The sequence below is a fragment of the Leptosomus discolor genome, chromosome 10, assembly GCF_034619465.1.
Source record: "Leptosomus discolor isolate bLepDis1 chromosome 10, bLepDis1.hap2, whole genome shotgun sequence".
Taxonomy (NCBI): Eukaryota; Metazoa; Chordata; class Aves; order Leptosomiformes; family Leptosomidae; genus Leptosomus; species Leptosomus discolor.
In genome coordinates, this window is record NC_141400.1 from 23,800,233 (window position 1) to 23,815,982 (window position 15,750).

A 15,750-nucleotide genomic window follows, 5' to 3' on the forward strand; every position below is an offset into this window, starting at 1 on the left:
GGTTTAGCTTACTTTCAGGTCTACGTCGGGACGTGTGTTGGGCTCTACGTCGGGACGTGTGTATGCTCTACATCAGGGTTTAGCTTACTTTCAGGTCTACGTCGGGACGTGTGTTGGGCTCTACGTCGGGACGTGTGTTGGGCTCTACGTCGGGACGTGTGTTGGGCAATACATCAGGGTTTAGCTTATTTTCAGGTCTACGTCGGGAGGTGTTTTGGGCTCTAAGTCGGGACGTGTGTTGGGCTCTATGTCGGGACGTGTGTTGGGCTCTACGTCGGGACGTGTGTTGGGCTCTACATCAGGGTTTAGCTTAATTTCAGGTCTACGTAGGGACGTGTGTTGGGCTCTACATCAGGGTTTAGCTTACTTTCAGTCTACGTTGGGACGTGTGTTGGGCTCTACGTCGGGACGTGTGTTGGGCTCTAGGTCGGGACGTTTGTTGGGCTCTACGTCGGGACGTTAGTTGGGTTCTACGTCGGGACGTGTGTTGGGCTCTACGTCGGGACGTGTGTTGGGCTCTACATCAGGGTTTATCTTACTTTTAGGTCTACGTCTGGACGTCTGTTGGGCTCTACGTCGGGACCTGTGTTGGGCTCTACCTCGGGACGTGTGTTGGGCTCTACATCAGGGTTTAGCTTACTTTCAGGTCTACGTCGGGACGCGTGTTGGGCTCTTCGTTGGGACGTGTGTTGGGCTGTACGTCGGGACGTGTGTTGGGCTCTACATCAGGGTTTAGCTTACTTTCAGGTCTACGTCGGGACGTGTGTTGGGGTTTACGTCGGGACGTGTGTTGGGCTCTACGTCGGGACGTGTGTTGGGCTCTACGTCGGGAGGTGTGTTGGGCTCTACGTTGGGACGTGTGTTGGGCTCTACGTCGGGACGTGTGTTGGGCTCTACATCAGGGTTTAGCTTACTTTCAGGTCTACGTCGGAACGTGTGTTGGGGTTTACGTCGGGACGTGTGTTGGGCTCTACGTCGGGACGTGTGTTGGGCTCTACGTCGGGACGTTTGTTGGGCTCTACATCAGGGTTTAGCTTACTTTCAGGTCTACGTCGGGACGTGTGTTGGGCTCTAGGTCCGGACGTGTGTTGGGCTCTAGGTCGGGACGTGTGTTGGGCTCTACGTCGGGACGTGTCTTGGGCGCTACGTCGGGACCTGTGTTGGGCTCTACGTCGGGACGTGTGTTGGGCTCTACGTCGGGACGTGTGTTGGGCTCTACATCAGGTTTAGCTTACTTTCAGGTCTACGTCGGGACGTGTGTTGGGCTCTACGTCGGGACGTGTGTTGAGATCTATGTCGGGAAGTGTGTTGGGCTCTACATCAGGGTTTAGCTTACTTTCAGGTCTACGTCGGGACGTCTGTTGGGCTCTACGTCGGGACGTGTGTTGGGCTCTACGTCGGGACGTGTGTTGGGCTCTACATCAGGGTTTAGCTTACTTTCAGGTCTACGTCGGGACGTGTGTTGGGCTCTACGTCGGGAGGTGTGCTGGGCTCTACATCAGGGTTTAGCTTACTTTCAGGTCTACGTCGGGACGTGTGTTGGGCTCTACATAAGGGTTTAGCTTACTTTCAGGTCTACGTCGGGACGTGTGTTGGCTCTACGTCGGGACGTGTGTTGGGCTCTACGTCGGGACGTGTGTTGGGCTCTACGTCGGGACGTGTGCTGGGCTCTACATCAGGGTTTAGCTTACTTTCAGGTCTACGTCGGGACGTGTGTTGGGCTCTACATCAGGGTTTAGTTTACTTTCAGGTCTGCGTCGGGACGTGTGTTGGGCTCTACGTCGGGACGTGTATTGGGCTCTACGTCGGGACGTGTGTTGGGCTCTACCTCAGGGTTTAGCTTACTTTCAGATCTACGTCGGGGCGTGTGTTGGGCTCTACGTCGGGACGTGTGTTGGGCTCTACGTCGGGACGTGTGTTGGGCTCTACGTTGGGACGTGTGTTGGGCTGTACTTCGGACGTGTGTTGGGCTCTACATCAGGGTTTAGCTTACTTTAAGGTCTACGTCGGGACGTGTGTTGGGCTCTACGTCGAGACCTGTGTTGGGCTCTACATCGGGACGTGTGTTGGGCTCTACATCAGGGTTTAGCTTACTTTCAGGTCTACATCGGGACGTGTGTTGGGCTCTACGTCGGGACGTGTGTTGGGCTTTACATCAGGGTTTAGCTTACTTTCAGGTCTACGTCGGGACGTGTGTTGGGCTCTAGGTCGGGACGTGTGTTGGGCTCTAAGTCGGGACGTGTGTTGGGCTCTACATCAGGGTTTAGCTTACTTTCAGGTCTACGTCGGGACGTGTGTTGGGCTCTACATCGGGACGTGTGTTGGGCTCTACGTCGGGACGTGTGTTGGGCTCTACGTCGGGACATGTGTTGGGCTCTACGTCTGGACGTGTGTTGGGCTCTCCATCAGGGTTTAGCTTAATTTCAGGTCTACGTCGGGACGTGTGTTGGGCTATACGTCGGGACGTGTGTTGGGCTCTACGTCGGGACGTGTGTTGGGCTCTACATCAGGGTTTAGCTTACTTTCAGGTCTACGTCGGGACGTGTGTTGGGCTCTACGTCGGGACGTGTGTATGCTCTACATCAGGGTTTAGCTTACTTTCAGGTCTACGTCGGGACGTGTGTTGGGCTCTACGTCGGGACGTGTGTTGGGCTCTACGTCGGGACGTGTGTTGGGCAATACATCAGGGTTTAGCTTATTTTCAGGTCTACGTCGGGAGGTGTTTTGGGCTCTAAGTCGGGACGTGTGTTGGGCTCTATGTCGGGACGTGTGTTGGGCTCTACGTCGGGACGTGTGTTGGGCTCTACATCAGGGTTTAGTTTACTTTCAGGTCTACGTCGGGACGTGTGTTGGGCTCTACGTCGGGACGTGTGTTGGGCTGTACGTCGGGACGTGTGTTGGGCTCTACATCAGGGTTTAGCTTAATTTCAGGTCTACTTCGGGACGTGTGTTGGGCTCTACATCAGGGTTTAGCTTACTTTCAGGTCTACGTCGGGACGTGTGTTGGGCTCTACGTCGGGACGTGTCTTGGGCTCTACATCAGGGTTTAGCTTACTTTCAGGTCTACGTCGGGACGTGTGTTGGGCTCTACGTCGGGACGTGTGTTGGGCTCTACGTCGGGATGTGTGTTGGGCTCTACATCAGGGTTTAGCTTACTTTAAGGTCTACGTCGGGAAATGTGTTGGGCTCTACGTCGGGACGTGTGTTGGGCTCTATGTCGGGACGTGTGTTGGGCTCTACGTCGGGACGTGTGTTGGGCTCTACATCAGGGTTTAGCTTACTTTCAGGTCTACGTCGGGACGTGTGTTGGGCTCTACGTCGGGACGTGTGTTGGGCTCTACGTCGGGACGTGTGCTGGGCTCTACGTCGGGACGTGTGTTGGGCTCTACCTCAGGGTTTAGCTTAATTTCAGGTCTACGTCGGGACGTGTGTTGGGCTCCACGTCGGGACGTGTGTTGGGCTCTACGTCGGGACGTGTGTTGGGCTCTACGTCAGGGTTTAACTTACTTTTAGGTCTACGTCGGGACGTGTGTTGGGCTTTACGTCGGGACGTGTATTTAGCTCTACATGAGGGTTTAGTTAATTTCAGGTCTACGTCGGGACGTGTGTTGGCCTCTACGTCGGGACGTGTGTTGGGCTCTACATTAGGGTTTAGCTTACTTTCAGGTCTACGTCGGGACGTGTGTTGGGCTCCACGTCGGGACGTGTGTTGGGCTCCACGTCGGGACGTTTGTTGGGCTCTACATCAAGTTTTAGATTACTTTCAGGTCTACGTCAGGACGTGTGTTGGGCTCTACGTCGGGACGTGTGTTGGGCTCTACGTCGGGACGTGTGTTGGGCTCTACATCAGGGTTTAGCTTACTTTCAGGTCTACGTCAGGACGTGTGTTGGGCTCCACGTCGGGACGTGTGTTGGGCTCCACGTCGGGACGTGTGTTGGGCTCTACATCAGGGTTTAGCTTACTTTCAGGTCTACGTCGGGACGTTTGTTGGGCTCTACGTCGGGACGTGTGTTGGGGTATACTTTGGGACGTGTGTTGGGGTCTACGTCGGGACGTGTGTTGGGCTCTACGTCGGGACGTGTGTTGGGCTGTACATCAGGGTTTAGCTTACTTTCAGGTCTACGTCGGGACGTCTGTTGGGCTCTACGTCGCGACGTGTGTTGGGCTCTACATCAGGGTTTAGCTTACTTTCAGGTCTACGTCGGGACGTTTGTTGGGCTCTACGTCGGGACGTGTGTTGGGGTATACTTTGGGACGTGTGTTGGGGTCTACGTCGGGACGTGAGTTGGGCTCTACGTCGGGACGTGTGTTGGGCTCTACGTCGGGACGTGTGTTGGGCTCTACATCAGGGTTTAGCTTTATTTCAGGTCTACGTCGGGACGTGTGTTGGGCTCCACGTCGGGACGTGTTTTGGGCTCTAAGTCGGGACGTGTGTTGGGCTCTTCATCAGGGTTTAGCTTACTTTCAGGTCTACGTCGGGCGTGTGTTGGGCTCTACGTCGGGAAGTGTGTTGGGCTCTTCATCGGGACGTGTGTTGGGCTCTATGTCGGGACGTGTGTCGGGCTCTACAACAGGGTTTATCTTAATTTCAGGTCTACGTCGGGACGTGTGTTGGGCTCTACATCAGAGTTTAGCTTAATTTCAGGTCTACGTCGGGACGTGTGTTGGGCTCCACGTCGGGACGTGTGTTGGGCTCCACTTCGGGACGTGTGTTGGGCTCTACGTCAGGACGTGTGTTGGGATCTACGTCGGGACGTGTGTTGGGCTCTACATCAGTGTTTATCTTACTTTCAGGTCTACATCGGGACGTGTGTTGGGCACTTCGTCGGGACGTGTGTTGGGCTCTACGTCGGGACGTGTGTTGGGCTCTACATATGGGTTTAGCTTAATTTCAGGTCTACGTCGGGACGTGTGTTGGGCTCCAAGTCAGGACGTGTGTTGGGCTCTACGTCGGGACGTGTGTTGGGCTCTACGTCAGGGTTTAACTTACTTTAAGGTCTACGTCGGGACGTGTGTTGGGCTTTACGTCGGGACGTGTATTGAGCTCTACATGAGGGTTTAGTTAATTTCAGGTCTACGTCGGGACGTGTGTTGGCCTCTACGTCGGGACGTGTGTTGGGCTCTACATTAGGGTTTAGCTTACTTTCAGGTCTACGTTGGGACGTGTGTTTGGCTCCACGTCGGGACGTGTGTTGGGCTCCACGTCGGGACGTTTGTTGGGCTCTACATCAAGTTTTAGCTTACTATCAGGTCTACGTCAGGACGTGTGTTGGGCTCTACGTCGGGACGTGTGTTGGGCTCTACGTCGGGACGTGTCTTGGGCTCTACATCAGGGTTTAGCTTACTTTCAGGTCTACGTCAGGACGTGTGTTGGGCTCCACGTCGGGACGTGTGTTGGGATCCACGTCGGGACGTGTGTTGGGCTCTACATCAGGGTTTAGCTTACTTTCAGGTCTACGTCGGGACGTTTGTTGGGCTCTACGTCGGGACGTGTGTTGGGGTGTACTTTGGGACGTGTGTTGGGGTCTACGTCGGGACGTGTGTTGGGCTCTACGTCGGGACGTGTGTTGGGCTGTACATCAGGGTTTAGCTTACTTTCAGGTCTACGTCGGGACGTCTGTTGGGCTCTACGTCGCGACGTGTGTTGGGCTCTACATCAGGGTTTAGCTTACTTTCAGGTCTACGTCGGGACGTGTGTTGGGCTCTGCGTCGGGACGTGTGTTGGGCTCTACATCAGGGTTTAGCTTACTTTCAGGTCCACGTCGGGACGTGTGCTGGGCTCTACGTCGGGACGTGTGTTGGGCTCTACGTCAGGACGTGTGTTGGGATCTACGTCGGGACGTGTGTTGGGCTCTACATCAGGGTTTATCTTACTTTCAGGTCTACATCGGGACGTGTGTTGGGCTCTACGTCGGGACGTGTGTTGGGCTCTACATCAGGGTTTAGCTTACTTTCAGGTCTACGTCGGGACGTATGTTGGGCTCTACATATGGGTTTAGCTTACTTTAAGGTCTACTTCGGAACGTGTGTTGGGCTCTACGTCGGGAAGTGAGTTGGGCTCTACGTCGGGACGTGTGTTGGGCTCTACGTCGGGACGTGTGTTGGCCTCTACGTCGGGACATGTGTTGGGTACTACGTCGGGACGTGTGTTGGGCTCTACCTCAGGGTTTAGCATAATTTCAGGACTACGTCGGGACGTGTGTTGGGGTCTACGTAGGGACGTGTGTTGGGCTCTACATCAATGTTTAGCTTTATTTCAGGTCTACGTCGGGACGTGTGTTGGGCTCCACGTCGGGACGTGTGTTGAGCTCCACGTCGGGACGTGTGTTGGGCTCTTCATCAGGGTTTAGCTTACTTTCAGGTCTACGTCGGGCGTGTGTTGGGCTCTACGTCGGGAAGTGTGTTGGGCTCTTCATCGGGACGTCTGTTGGGCTCTATGTCGGGACGTGTGTCGGGCTCTACAACAGGGTTTAGCTTAATTTCAGGTCTACGTCGGGACGTGTGTTGGGCTCTACATCAGAGTTTAGCTTAAATTCAGGTCTACGTCGGGACGTGTGTTGGGCTCCACGTCGGGACGTGTGTTGGGCTCCACGTCGGGACGTGTGTTGGGCTCTACATCAGGGTTTAGCTTACTTTCAGGTCTACATCGCGACGTGTGTTGGGCTCTACGTCGGGACGTGTGTTGGGCTCTACGTCGGGACGTGTGTTGGGCTCTACATCAGGGTTTAGCTTACTTTCAGGTCTACGTAGGGACGTGTGTTGGGCTCTACTTCGGGACGTGTGTTGGGCTCTACGTCGGGACGTGTGTTGGGCTCTACATCAGGGTTTAGCTTACTTTCAGGTCTACGTCGGGACGTGTGTTGGGCTCTACGTCGGGACGTGTGTTGGGCTCTACGTCGGGATGTGTTGGGCTCTACATCAGGGTTTAGCTTACTTTGAGGTCTACGTCGGGACGTGTGTTGGGCTCTACGTCGGGATGTGTGTTGGGCTCTACGTCGGGACGTGTGTTGGGCTCTACATCGGGACGTGTGTTGGGCTCTACATCAGGGTTTAGCTTAATTTCAGGTCTACGTCGGGACGTGTGTTGGGCTCTACGTCAGGGTTTAGCTTACTTTCAGGTCTACGTCGGGACATGTGTTGGGCTCTACGTCGGGACGTGTGTTGGGCTCTATGTCGAAAGGTGAGTTGGGCTCTACATCAGGGTTTAGCTTACTTTCAGGTCTACGTCGGGACATGTGTTGGGCTCTACGTCGGGACATGTGTTGGGCTCTACGTCGGGACGTGTGTTGGGCTCTACATCAGGGTTTAGCTTACTTTCAGCTCTACGTCGGGACGTGTGTTGGGCTCTAGGTCGGGACGTGTGTTGGGCTATAGGTCGGGACGTGTGCTGGGCTCTACGTCGGGACGTGTGTTGGGCTCTACATCATGGTTTAGCTTACTTTCAGGTCTACGTCGAGACGTGTGTTGGTCGCTACGTCGGGCCGTGTGTTGGGCGCTACGTCGGGACGTGTGTTGGGCTCTACGTCGGGACGTGTGTTGGGCTATAGGTCGGGACGTGTGTTGGGCTCTACATCAGGGTTTAGCTTACTTTCAGGTCTACGTCGGGACGTGTGTTGGGCTCTACGTCGGGATGTGTGTTGGGTTCTACGTCGGGATGTGTGTTGGGCTCTACGTCGGTACGTGTGTTGGGCTCTACGTCGGGACGTGTGTTGGGCTCTACATCAGGGTATAGCTTACTTTGAGGTCTACGTCGGGACGTGTGTTGGGCTCTACGTCGGGACGTGTGTTGGGCTCTACATCAGGGTTTAGCTTACTTTCAGGTCTACGTCGGGACGTGTATTGGGCTCTACGTCAGGACGTGTGTTGTGCTCTACGTCGGGACGTGTGTTGGGCTCTACGTCGGGACGTGTGTTGGGCTCTACATCAGGGTTTAGCTTACTTTCAGGTCTACGTCGGGACGTGTGTTGGGCTCTACGTCGGGACGTGTGTTGGGCTCTACGTCGGGACGTGTGTTGGGCTCTACATCAGGGTTTAGCTTACTTTCAGCTCTACGTCGGGACGTGTGTTGGGCTCTACGTCGGGACGTGTGTTGGGCTCTACGTCGGGACGTGTCTTGGGCTCTACGTCGGGACATGTGTTGGGCAGTACATCAGGGTTTAGCTTACTTACAGGTCTACGTCGGGACGTGTGTTGGGCTCTAAGTCGGGACGTGTGTTGGGCTCTACATCAGGGTTTAGCTTACTTTCAGGTCTACGTCGGGACGTGTGTTGGGCTCTACGTCGGGACGTGTGTTGGGCTCTACGTCGGGACGTGTGTTGGGCTCTACATCAGGGTTTAGCTTACTTTCAGGTCTACGTCGGGACGTGTGTTGGGCTCTACATCAGGGTTTAGATTACTTTCAGGTCTACGTCGGGACGTGTGTTGGGCTCTACGTCGGGACGTGGGTTGGGCTCTACGTCGGGACGTGTGTTGGGCTCTACGTCGGGACGTGCGTTGGGCTCTACGTCGGGACGTGTGTTGGGCTCTCCATCAGGGTTTAGCTTAATTTCAGGTCTACGTCGGGACGTGTGTTGGGCTCTACGACGGGACGTGTGTTGGGCTCTACGTCGGGACGTGTGTTGGGCTCTACATCAGGGTTTAGCTTACTTTCAGGTCTACGTCGGGACGTGTGTTGGGCTCTACGTCGGGACGTGTGTATGCTCTACATCAGGGTTTAGCTTACTTTCAGGTCTACGTCGGGACGTGTGTTGGGCTCTACGTCGGGACGTGTGTTGGGCTCTACGTCGGGACGTGTGCTGGGCTCTACGTCGGGACGTGTGTTGGGCTCTACCTCAGGGTTTAGCTTAATTTCAGGTCTACATCGGGACGTGTGTTGGGCTCCACGTCGGGACGTGTGTTGGGCTCTACGTCGGGACGTGTGTTGGGCTCTACGTCAGGGTTTAACTTACTTTAAGGTCTACGTCGGGACGTGTGTTGGGCTCTACGTCGGGACGTGTATTGAGCTGTACATGAGGGTTTACTTAATTTCAGGTCTACGTCGGGACGTGTGTTGGCCTCTACGTCGGGACGTGTGTTGGGCTCTACATTAGGGTTTAGCTTACTTTCAGGTCTACGTCGGGACGTGTGTTGGGGTCTACTTTGGGACGTGTGTTGGGGTCTACGTCGGGACGTGTGTTGGGCTCTACGTCGGGACGTGTGTTGGGCTGTACATCAGGGTTTAGCTTACTTTCAGGTCTACGTCGGGACGTCTGTTGGGCTCTACGTCGGGACGTGTGTTGGGCTCTACGTCGGGACGTGTGTTGGCCTCTACGTCGGGACATGTGTTGGGCTCTACGTCGGGACGTGTGTTGGGCTCTACCTCAGGGTTTAGCATAATTTCAGGACTACGTCGGGACGTGTGTTGGGCTCTACGTCGGGACGTGTGTATGCTCTACATCAGGGTTTAGCTTACTTTCAGGTCTACGTCGGGACGTGTGTTGGGCTCTACGTCGGGACGTGTGTTGGGCTCTACGTCGGGACGTGTGTTGGGCTCTACATCAGGGTTTAGCTTACTTTCAGGTCCACGTCGGGACGTGTGCTGGGCTCTACGTCGGGACTTGTGTTGGGCTCTACGTCAGGACGTGTGTTGGGCTCTACGTCGGGACGTGTGTTGGGCTCTACATCAGGGTTTATCTTACTTTCAGGCCTACGTCGGGACGTGTGTTGGGCTCTTCGTCGGGACGTGTGTTGGGCTCTACATCAGGGTTTAGCTTACTTTCAGGTCTACGTCGGGACGTATGTTGGGTTCTACATATGGGTTTAGCTTACTTTCAGGTCTACTTCGGAACGTGTGTTGGGCTCTACGTCGGGACGTGTGTTGGGTTCCACGTCGGGACGTTTGTTGGGGTCTACATCAAGTTTTAGCTTACTTTCAGGTCTACGTCGGGACGTGTGTTGGGCTCTACGTCGGGACGTGTGTTGGGCTCTACGTCGGGACGTGTGTTGGGCTCTACATCAGGGTTTAGCTTACTTTCAGGTCTATGTCAGGACGTGTGTTGGGCTCCACGTCGGGACGTGTGTTGGGCTCCACGTCGGGACGTGTGTTGGGCTCCACGTCGGGACGTGTGTTGGGCTCTACATCAGGGTTTAGCTTACTTTCAGGTCTACGTCGGGACGTGTGTTGGGGTCTACTTTGGGACGTCTGTTGGGGTCTACGTCGGGACGTCTGTTGGGCTCTACGTCGGGACGTGTGTTGGGCTCTATGTCGGGACGTGTGTTGGCCTCTACGTCGGGACATGTGTTGGGCTCTACGTCGGGACGTGTGTTGGGCTCTACCTCAGGGTTTAGCATAATTTCAGGACTACGTCGGGACGTGTGTTGGGCTCTACGTCGGGACGTGTGTATGCTCTACATCAGGGTTTAGCTTACTTTCAGGTCTACGTCGGGACGTGTGTTGGGCTCTACGTCGGGACGTGTGTTGGGCTCTACGTCGGGACGTGTGTTGGGCTCTACATCAGGGTTTAGCTTACTTTCAGGTCCACGTCGGGACGTGTGCTGGGCTCTACGTCGGGACTTGTGTTGGGCTCTACGTCAGGACGTGTGTTGGGCTCTACGTCGGGACGTGTGTTGGGCTCTACATCAGGGTTTATCTTACTTTCAGGCCTACGTCGGGACGTGTGTTGGGCTCTTCGTCGGGACGTGTGTTGGGCTCTACATCAGGGTTTAGCTTACTTTCAGGTCTACGTCGGGACGTATGTTGGGTTCTACATATGGGTTTAGCTTACTTTCAGGTCTACTTCGGAACGTGTGTTGGGCTCTACGTCGGGACGTGTGTTGGGTTCCACGTCGGGACGTTTGTTGGGGTCTACATCAAGTTTTAGCTTACTTTCAGGTCTACGTCGGGACTTGTGTTGGGCTCTACGTCGGGACGTGTGTTGGGCTCTACGTCGGGACGTGTGTTGGGCTCTACATCAGGGTTTAGCTTACTTTCAGGTCTACGTCAGGACGTGTGTTGGGCTCCACGTCGGGACGTGTGTTGGGCTCCACGTCGGGACGTGTGTTGGGCTCTACATCAGGGTTTAGCTTACTTTCAGGTCTACGTCGGGACGTGTGTTGGGGTCTACTTTGGGACGTCTGTTGGGGTCTACGTCGGGACGTGTGTTGGGCTCTACGTCGGGACGTGTGTTGGGCTGTACATCAGGGTTTAGCTTACTTTCAGGTCTACGTCGGGACGTCTGTTGGGCTCTACGTCGCGACGTGTGTTGGGCTCTACATCAGGGTTTAGCTTACTTTCAGGTCTACGTCGGGACGTGTGCTGGGCTCTACGTCGGGACGTGTGCTGGGCTCTACGTCGGGACGTGTGTTGGGCTCTACGTCGGGACGTGTGTTGGGCTCTACGTCGGGACGTGTGTTGGGCTCTACATCAGGGTTTAGCTTACTTTCAGGTCCACGTCGGGACGTGTGCTGGGCTCTACGTCGGGACGTGTGTTGGGCTCTACGTCAGGACGTGTGTTGGGCTCTACGTCGGGACGTGTGTTGGGCTCTACATCAGGGTTTATCTTACTTTCAGGCCTACGTCGGGACGTGTGTTGGGCTCTTCGTCGGGACGTGTGTTGGGCTCTACATCAGGGTTTAGCTTACTTTCAGGTCTACGTCGGGACGTATGTTGGGTTCTACATATGGGTTTAGCTTACTTTCAGGTCTACTTCGGAACGTGTGTTGGGCTCTACGTCGGGACGTGTGTTGGGCTCTACGTCGGGACGTTTGTTGGGCTCTACGTCGGGACGTGTGTTGGCCTCTACGTCGGGACATGTGTTGGGCTCTACGTCGGGACGTGTGTTGGGCTCTACCTCAGGGTTTAGCATAATTTCAGGACTACGTCGGGACGTGTGTTGGGCTCTACGTCGGGACGTGTGTTAGGCTCTACGTCGGGACGTGTGCTGGGCTCTACGTCGGGACGTGTGTTGGGCTCTACCTCAGGGTTTAGCTTAATTTCAGGTCTACGTCGGGACGTGTGTTGGGCTCCACGTCGGGACGTGTGTTGGGCTCTACGTCGGGACGTGTGTTGGGCTCTACGTCAGGGTTTAACTTACTTTAAGGTCTACGTCGGGACGTGTGTTGGGCTCTACGTCGGGACGTGTATTGAGCTCTACATGAGGGTTTAGTTAATTTCAGGTCTACGTCGGGACGTGTGTTGGCCTCTACGTCGGGACGTGTGTTGGGCTCTACATTAGGGTTTAGCTTACTTTCAGGTCTACGTCGGGACGTGTGTTGGGCTCCACGTCGGGACGTGTGTTGGGTTCCACGTCGGGACGTTTGTTGGGCTCTACATCAGGGTTTAGCTTACTTTCAGGTCTACGTCAGGACGTGTGTTGGGCTCCACGTCGGGACGTGTGTTGGGCTCTACATCAGGGTTTACCTTACTTTCAGGTCTACGTCGGGACGTGTGTTGGGGTCTACTTTGGGACGTGTGTTGGGCTCCACGTCGGGACGTGTGTTGGGCTCTACATCAGGGTTTACCTTACTTTCAGGTCTACGTCGGGACGTGTGTTGGGGTCTACTTTGGGACGTGTGTTGGGGTCTACGTCGGGACGTGTGTTGGGCTCTACGTCGGGACGTGTGTTGGGCTGTACATCAGGGTTTAGCTTACTTTCAGATCTACGTCGGGACGTGTGTTGGGCTCTACGACGGGTCGTGTGTTGGGCTCTACATCAGGGTTTAGCTTAATTTCAGGTCTACGTCGAGACGTGTGTTGGGCTCTACATCAGAGTTTAGCTTAATTTCAGGTCTACGTCGGGACGTGTGTTGGGCTCCACGTCGGGACGTGTGTTGGGCTCTACATCAGGGTTTAGCTTACTTTCAGGTCTACGTCGCGACGTGTGTTGGGCTCTACGTCGGGACGTGTGTTGGGCTCTACATCGGGACGTGTGTTGGGCTCTACATCAGGGTTTAGCTTACTTTCAGGTCTACGTCGGGACGTGTGTTGGGCTATACGTCGGGACGTGTGTTGGGCTCTAGGTCGGGACGTGTGTTGGGCTCTACGTCGGGACGTGTGTTGGGCTCTACCTCAGGGTTTAGCTTACGTTCATGTCTACGTCGGGACGTGTGTTGGGCTCTACGTCGGGACGTGTGTTGGGCTCTACGTCGGGACGTGTGTTGGGCTCTACATCAGGGTTTAGCTTACTTTCAGGTCTACGTCGGGACGTGTGTTGGGCTCTACGTCGGGACGTGTGTTGGGCTCTACGTCGGGACGTGTGTTGGGCTCTACATCAGGTATTAGCTTAATTTCAAGTCTACGTCGGGACGTGTGTTGGGCTCTACGTCGGGACGTGTGTTGGGCTCTAAGTCGGCACCTGTGTTGGGCTCTACGTCGGGACGTGTGTTGGGCTCTACATCAGGGTTTAGCTTACTTTCAGGTCTACGTCGGGACGTGTGTTGGGCTCTACGTCGGGACGTGTGTTGTGCTCTACGTCGGGACGTGTGTTGGGCTCTGCATCAGGGTTTAGCTTAATTTCAGGTCTACGTCGGGACGTGTGTTGGGCTCTACGTCGGGACGTGTGTTGGGCTCTACGTCGGCACCTGTGTTGGGCTCTACGTCGGCACCTGTGTTGGGCTCTACATCAGGGTTTAGCTTACATTCAGGTCTAGGTCGGGACGTGTGTTGGGCTCTAGGTCGGGACGTGTGTTGGGCTCTACATCAGGGTTTAGCTTAATTTCAGGTCTACGTCGGGACGTGTGTTGGGCTCTAAGTCGGGACGTGTGTTGGGCTCTACATCAGGGTTTAGCTTACTTTCAGATCTACGTCGGGACGTGTGTTGGGCTCTACGTCGGGTCGTGTGTTGGGCTCTACATCAGGGTTTAGCTTAATTTCAGGTCTACGTCGGGACGTGTGTTGGGCTCTACGTCGGGACGTGTGTTGGGCTCTACATCAGGGTTTAGCTTACTTTCAGGACTACGTCCGGACGTGTTTTGGGCTCTACGTCAGGATGTGTGTTGGGCTCTACGTCGGGACGTGTGTTGGGCTCTACGTCGGGACGTGTGTTGGGCTCTACGTCGGGACGTGTGTTGGGCTCTACATCAGGGTTTAGCTTACTTTCAGGTCTACGTCGGGACGTGTGTTGGGCTCTACATCAGGGTTTAGCTTACTCTCAGGTCTACGTCGGGACGTGTGTTGGGCTCTACGTCGGGACGTGTGTTGTGCTCTACGTCGGGACGTATGTTGGGCTCTGCATCAGGGTTTAGCTTAATTTCAGGTCTACGTCGGGACGTGTGTTGGGCTCTACGTCGGGACGTGTGTTGGGCTCTACGTCGGCACCTGTGTTGGGCTCTACGTCGGCACCTGTGTTGGGCTCTACATCAGGGTTTAGCTTACATTCAGGTCTACGTCGGGACGTGTGTTGGGCTCTACGTCGGGACGTGTGTTGGGCTCTACATCAGGGTTTAGCTTAATTTCAGGTCTACGTCGGGACGTGTGTTGGGCTCTAAGTCGGGACGTGTGTTGGGCTCTACATCAGGGTTTAGCTTACTTTCAGATCTACGTCGGGACGTGTGTTGGGCTCTACGTCGGGTCGTGTGTTGGGCTCTACATCAGGGTTTAGCTTAATTTCAGGTCTACGTCGGGACGTGTGTTGGGCTCTACGTCGGGACGTGTGTTGGGCTCTACATCAGGGTTTAGCTTACTTTCAGGACTACGTCCGGACGTGTTTTGGGCTCTACGTCAGGATGTGTGTTGGGCTCTACGTCGGGACGTGTGTTGGGCTCTACGTCGGGACGTGTGTTGGGCTCTACGTCGGGACGTGTGTTGGGCTCTACATCAGGGTTTAGCTTACTTTCAGGTCTACGTCGGGACGTGTGTTGGGCTCTACATCAGGGTTTAGCTTACTCTCAGGTCTACGTCGGGACGTGTGTTGGGCTCTACGTCGGGACGTGATTTGGGCTCTACGTCGGGACGTGTGTTGGGCTCTACATCAGGGTTTAGCTTACTTTCAGGATTACGTCGGGAAGTGTGTTGGGCTCTACATCAGGGTTTACCTTACTTTCAGGTCCACGTCGGGACGTGTATTGGGCTCTACGTCGGGACGTGTGTTGGGCTCTACGTCGGACCTGTGTTGGGCTCTACGTCGGGACGTGTGTTGGGCTCCACGTCAGGACGTGTGTTGGGCTCTACATCAGGGTTTAGCTTAATTTCAGGTCTACGTCGGGACGTGTGTTGGGCTCCACGTCGGGACGTGTGTTGGGCTCCACGTCGGGACGTGTGTTGGCCTCTACATCAGGGTTTAGCTTACTTTCAGGTCTACGTCGGGACGTGTGTTGGGCTCTACATCAGGGTTTAGCTTACTTTCAGGTTTACGTCGTGACGTGTGTTGGGCGCTACATCAGGGTTTAGCTTACTTTCAGGTCTACGTCGGGACGTGTGTTGGGCTCTACGTCGGGACGTGTGTTGGGCTCTACGTCGGGACGTGTGTTGGGCTCTACGTCAGGGTTTAGCTTACTTTCAGGTCTACGTCGGGACGTGTGTTGGGGTCTACGGCGGGACGTGTGTTGGGCTCTAAGTCGGGACGTGTCTTGGGCTCTACTTCAGGGTTTAGCTTAATTTCAGGTCTACCTCGGGACGTGTGTTGGGCTCTACGTCGGGACGTGTGTTGGGCTCTACGTTGGGACGTGTGTTGGGCTCCACGTCAGGACGTGTGTTGGGCTCTACATCAGGGTTTAGCTTACTTTCAGGTCTACGTCGGGACGTGTGTTGGGCTCCACGTCGGGACGTGTGTTGG